We start from the raw sequence: 5,911 nt of genomic DNA on the forward strand, positions 1-5,911 counted from the left end.
AAGATGTCTGAAAAAGGCAAAATATAACCAAAATATACTCTTAATACTCTTATGTCGTCAAAGTTGGTTCTGTTTCAGCAGTGGTTTGCAGTTATCTCAAAACAGGTTGGCAGGATGTTTATGTGGCATTTGCATGTTTTCCCTTTAATCCCACAACCAAAAGACATAACATAAGCACGAGGTGGATTGGCGATCACTATGAGTGCACATGTAAGCAATACAATAGACTGGTGACCTCTCCAAACTGCTTTGTTTTTTGTTTGTTTTGGTAGGTGTAAAGATGAGTTGAAGAATAATGTAGGCTATACACATACAATGAATGTGGAGAGAAATTAGTTTTCTGCATTAAACCCATTCCTAGGGCCCCATTTACACAACAGCATTTCCGGTGAAAACACATTGTTTTTGTATTTCGTTTCAGAAAAGTTTCCCATTTAAACAGGACCATTTTGAAAACGATGGCCGTTTACTTCGAAATGACAGTAATACTGAAAAAGCCCCAGGGAAGTTTGGACTGGGAGTCATGGCACTCTGAAGGTCGCCATTGTTATTATTGTCCATCTACTTTTGCATGTGCAGAAGAACTGTTTACTACGACTGTGGTGCACATGTGTAGTAGCAACATTTCCAAAAATGTGTCTTTTCCCTCGTCTACACAGAGTCGAAACATTTTCAAAAAGTTGCATTTTCAGTGAGTCTGAGCACCGTTGTCATGTAAATGGACTCCCAAAATACAAAGAAATTTCTTTCATTTTTACTTCTAATTGCTGTTGTGCAAACAGGGCCTGAGACACAGACAGAGGGTAGTTGAGGGTCAAGGGCCTTGCTCTGTGACCAACAATAACTTGTCAGCAGTGGGATTTGAACCTGCAAACTTCCCAACATAAGCTGGCAAAATAAAATACAAAATAACTCATATAACATACAGTCTTCAGCCTCCTTGTTTTGGCATTCAGATGTTAGGATGGTGAAGGAAATCCGGCTTGTAGCTACAGCCTCGTCCTCCCTGACACGGCCAGAGCCTCCCATCTGTCTTCATCTGCGGGTGGATGAAAGGAGGTGTACAGATAAGAGCGCTTCTCCCCCCCTCCCGTCACCTCACCAGGGGTGGCTTTGAAGACAGTCTGCTCGGCACCATAACATATGTACCAGTAGACAGCTTTAACTGTTTGAAAATCAGCCTAACAAAGTGCTTGTTGCAGCTCACTGTGTTGTCTGCCTGCGCTGTGTGGGAATCAGCGCCGGGTGAATGTCTCGTACGTGCCGAGAGGATTTCTCCTTTTATCGTCTAACGTCGAGAATACGTGTGAAATTATTACTGTTTGCGTTCGCCTCCTTGCTTTTCCGCAATTTGAAGAGCAACCGGCTCTCTTGTGTGGAGCAGTGCATTAAGATATGGCTGCTTCAAAGTGAAGGACACTCATGGAGCAAATGGATTCTAGAGGACAGTGCTTGCAGCTCTTGAATAAGGATTTCTCCAACAGGTAAAAGCATGTGGTCACCAGAAAAGATGAGTAATTGAGCGGGACATATTTTGCCCCGTTCACACTGATTTATTGGGACAATCAGGATTTTGAGGGAATGCACAGAAGAGCAATTAGTCATTGAGGACATTCACTTCAAACCCTTCACACCTCCTTTGGGCTCTCGCCACAGTTGCCATGCACTTTGGGACGTGGCAACCTGCCTGAGCCTGCAGATCCACATTCAGTTGTTGCATGTAACAGCGGTGACGGGTTCATAATCTCCTCGTCTCGCTGCAACTGTGAGCAAATGGATTCTTCAAATCACGCTAATGCTTCATCATACACGGTGGCACAATGCTAATGGAGCCATGCAGGGCACTTTCCAGCCTGAGCGCCAATTTAATGCTGACCTGCATTTAGTTGGAAATCACGTTAAAAGGTCACAGATACGCCGTGCACGTGATACCACAATGCAGATTCTTCTCATCTGCTCTTAAGTGGGATCTCATGTGGCACCACGGCATGGCAAACTGATACGGTTCAACTGCTCTGCACTCAACTCCAACGACTTTATTTGTGTGGAAATTGTTCTCCAATGCAGAAGTAAAAAGCCCCTCTATGATGGTATTTTTGATGCAACACAAGGTAAAATGTTTCAGCAATTTGTCCTTCAAACCAGGAGACTGGTTATATTACGGATGTGGCTGAAAGCATCTCACAGGAACAAATCTGCTGCACTAAATGTTAAGCGAGAGACGAGAAAGTGAGATAACCTACTTTTATTTAACTTTCTTGCAGCTTTTTATTTAGATTTTTGGGGTTATTTCATATATTAGCAATGCGCTTTGATCCTCTTCTGGCTGTTGGGAACTGTTTCAGAAATAACTGTTGGTCATTTGTTTGGTTGTAGAAACTACTCCCTCCCACCAAACACTGGCCTTAAGTATTCTGTACATTTCCTTAAAGTCTCTGCTTATATCAAGTATAGCAGATGTTCCATAGCGTTTCCCAAAAGAACACAAAAACACATTTACAGTTTAGTAGAGGAAGGTCATCCGATGAGGCTTGAGGCTTTAACTGTCCTGCAGGTATCCAAAAGAGATTTGGGCATTACAAAGAAGACCATGAATACAGAAAATTGTGAAATCCAGAGCAGACCTGGGAAACTGTCCATTTCTGTTATTTGTCATGTGTGAGTTTTCTGTTTCCTGTGTTATTTTGAAGTCTCTCGCTGTCTCTGGTTTCAGGCTCCTTGACTTCTCCTCCTCATGTCTGACTGCACTTTAAGGCCATGTTTACACTTACCCAGGTATTTGAAAAAGTGGTGATATTTCTTTGCGTTTGTATTTACAATCAAACGCAGCTGCGACTCGCCACAAACCATGATTCTTGAAAACTCCTGCCACAGTGGCGATCTGGATAAAATCTGTGTCCCCAGTTGCATCTAAACCCCCTTTAGGGGGTAGGCTGATATTTATGTCACAATTTGTTATGGTGTGTTTTTTTCAAGGATTCTGATTGGCTATCATGGCTTCCTGCTTCTCGTTACACTGCCCCCTACAGGTTTGGCATGCTCATAGTAGCTCTGAACCAGGTGTATATGTGGGTTGTGTAAATAAAAAAAAAAAATTTTAAACATAGAGGGGGAAATATCCGTTTTTGTAAAAACCTGGGTATGTGCAAATGTGGCCTAAGTTGGGCTTCAGTTCTGTGTCTTATTGCTGGTTTGAGTGTGTTTCTCTGTGTTTACTATGTTTCAGTTTGTTGGGGGGTTTTGGATTCCCTGCATTGCTTGACATTCATTAAATGCAGAGCTTGTCTTGCAACCTGCTCTGTCCGGCACTTCCTCCACTTCTGAAATGATGTTGAAGGCTCCTTTAATAAAGTGTTACGTGGGTGTCTCTGTCAGTGTTTTTGGCTTCACTGTAATATTTATGAAAATAAGAGGTTAGAGACAAGGCCTGCAGGCTATCCTGAAACCAATCTGGACAATAATGAGTGTAAATAACATTATCAGTTGATTTCAACTCAAGTTTATGAACATTCTCAACTTTACAATGAATAGAAAAAAAAGACAAAAGGGAATTAAGATGTCAATGATATATAAGCATCTAACTGCGAGGGAATAAACGTGTATCAATATATATTGCACTGTCACATTAGATAATGGTTCATAATAAACATGCAAATAAAAACTGTAGTTGCCTTATTTGTATTAGTGGGTGCCAGCCAGCTTTTCTATTCAAATGTCTTCTAAAATGAACAGACCCTTTACTGTTGTGTTGCATCACTCAGACCTACAGTTGCCAACTTAGTTTGAATACTCAATTTCATCCAATAACTGTTCACTTTCAATTTTGTTTTCAGCCGTTTGCAGAAACGGCCCCACAGATCAAGAGCACAATGAGACTCTGTGTTGGATTTGAGACCTAATTTCATGTATTTATTCCTTCCTTAATGCTGGTTGGTTGAGAAAACACTTTTCTGCAGCGTGGCAAACTGAAAACACAGCTCGACATGAACTTCAGCACCTTTAAGATAAATTCCATATACCCTTGACAGCATAACACTTCCAACTGTCTCTGTTTCACTTTTGACTCCCCATAAGTCATTTAAACAGGAACTCTCCAAAATGAGAATATTCTAGGGACTTTATCAGTATGTACATGTTACTTCATATCCAGGTCTGCATTGTTTGACATTTTTGGGGACTTTACGACCTTATTATTCTAATTTTATGTTCTTTTTGTTTATGATCTAACCCCGCACAAGAATTATATTACTGACGGTTTGGGAGATAAAACCAGTCTCCCTCTCGCAGTGATAAAAAAACAAAAAACCAACAGCAACATTTCACTAGCAGACTGGATTCAACAAAACAAATCATTGTATTTTAACAATCAAGTAAGGCAGAGCTGGCACTTCTCAGGACTCCAAAGTTGCACGATTAACTCTTGTTTAATAAAGGACTTGTTCTGAGTTCCTTTTTCTTTTTCTGCTTGCAAAACAAATTTTTGTTCAGGGAACTTATACAGTAAAACTTCATCATTCACACCAATAGGGGCAATTTAAGGTCAACAATTAACCTCAAATGCATGTTTCTGGACTGTGGGAGGAAACCAGAGGACAGAGAGTACCGCACACACACACACACACCCACACACACACACACACAGGGGGAACAAGCAAACTCCACAGATAGGCCTGGCCGGTATTTGAACCCATGACAAAAATCACTGCTCTAGGATGCGGCCTACTTTTAGAACATATAAATTTGAGAGTTTATTATCACATGTCCATTTGAGAGTGGCATTGTGGTGTAGTGGTTTGCAGTCTTGCCTCATATCCATTATGTCCCTGGTTTGAGTCCAGGTTTACAAACCTCTCGGTGTGGGGTTTGCATGTTCTCCTTGTTTTCTCTCATTTCCCCCAACAGTGAAAAAACATGCATTTGAGACATAATAGTGACTCAGAAAAAAAGGTTTGTAGATGTGATTGTTTGTACTGTGATGAACTGGTGCCTGTCCATAGTAGATCGGCTCCATATGCATGTGATAAAGCAGTGTATAAGCCCCCATTTCCATGATGTTTTCAAGTGCATTTTGGGGGCCTGTTTACACGTCAATGGTGCATGCTTTTAAGCCACTGAAAATACAACTTTTTGAAAACGCTTGGCCTCCATCTTCATGGAGACAGCAAAGATGCGGCTAGTACACATGTGCACCACTGCCGAGGTAAATCGTTTTTCCCTGGGACCTGGTAGTTTTATAGATGGGAAGTTTCTGCTGTTTCTACATAAACAGGCATTGTTTTCAAAAACGTTGCTGTGTAAACACAATACTTTTCACTTGAAATGTTGTCATGTAAACAAGCTCTTTATGCAACCTTCTGTTGCGTTTCAAGTTGAATATATAGACGAACAAAGCAATCAAATATTAAACTCTCATGATATATAAGAATGATAAACAGGAATAATGCATTTATTCAAGGGTCACTCAGTTTGGGTTGATATTGTGTTAGTGGAGGCTCAGAAGGGGTTTGGTTTTGTTTTGGAGTTTGTTGCCAGCAGTAATGCCATGTCACACCCTCCCCACCCTCACCCTCCCACCCGCCTCCCCCCGTGCCCCCGCAGCCCTCTCCTGCCTTTGTTCTCATCACAACAAGCCCGGAGCAGATGGTGCTTTGCTTTGCTTTGGCCGGCGGTGACAGACAGCCGCTCTCAGCCAATAGTCTGCCGGGAAATCAGCTGACTGGTCTGGACAGCGCCAGGTGTTTTTTTGTTGTTGTTGTTGTTGTTGTTTTTGTTTTTTAATCATTTTTCTTCTCCATCCTTAAGAGGAAGAGGCAGGAGGAGGAATAGGAGGAGGTGCGGATGAATATCGGGAATAACCGCTCGGTGGTAGGCTGCAGCAGGTTTGATCTCTCTCTCTCTCTCTCTCTCTCTC

This window comes from Lipophrys pholis, assembly GCF_963383615.2.
Source record: "Lipophrys pholis genome assembly, chromosome: 4".
NCBI classification, from domain to species: Eukaryota; Metazoa; Chordata; class Actinopteri; order Blenniiformes; family Blenniidae; genus Lipophrys; species Lipophrys pholis.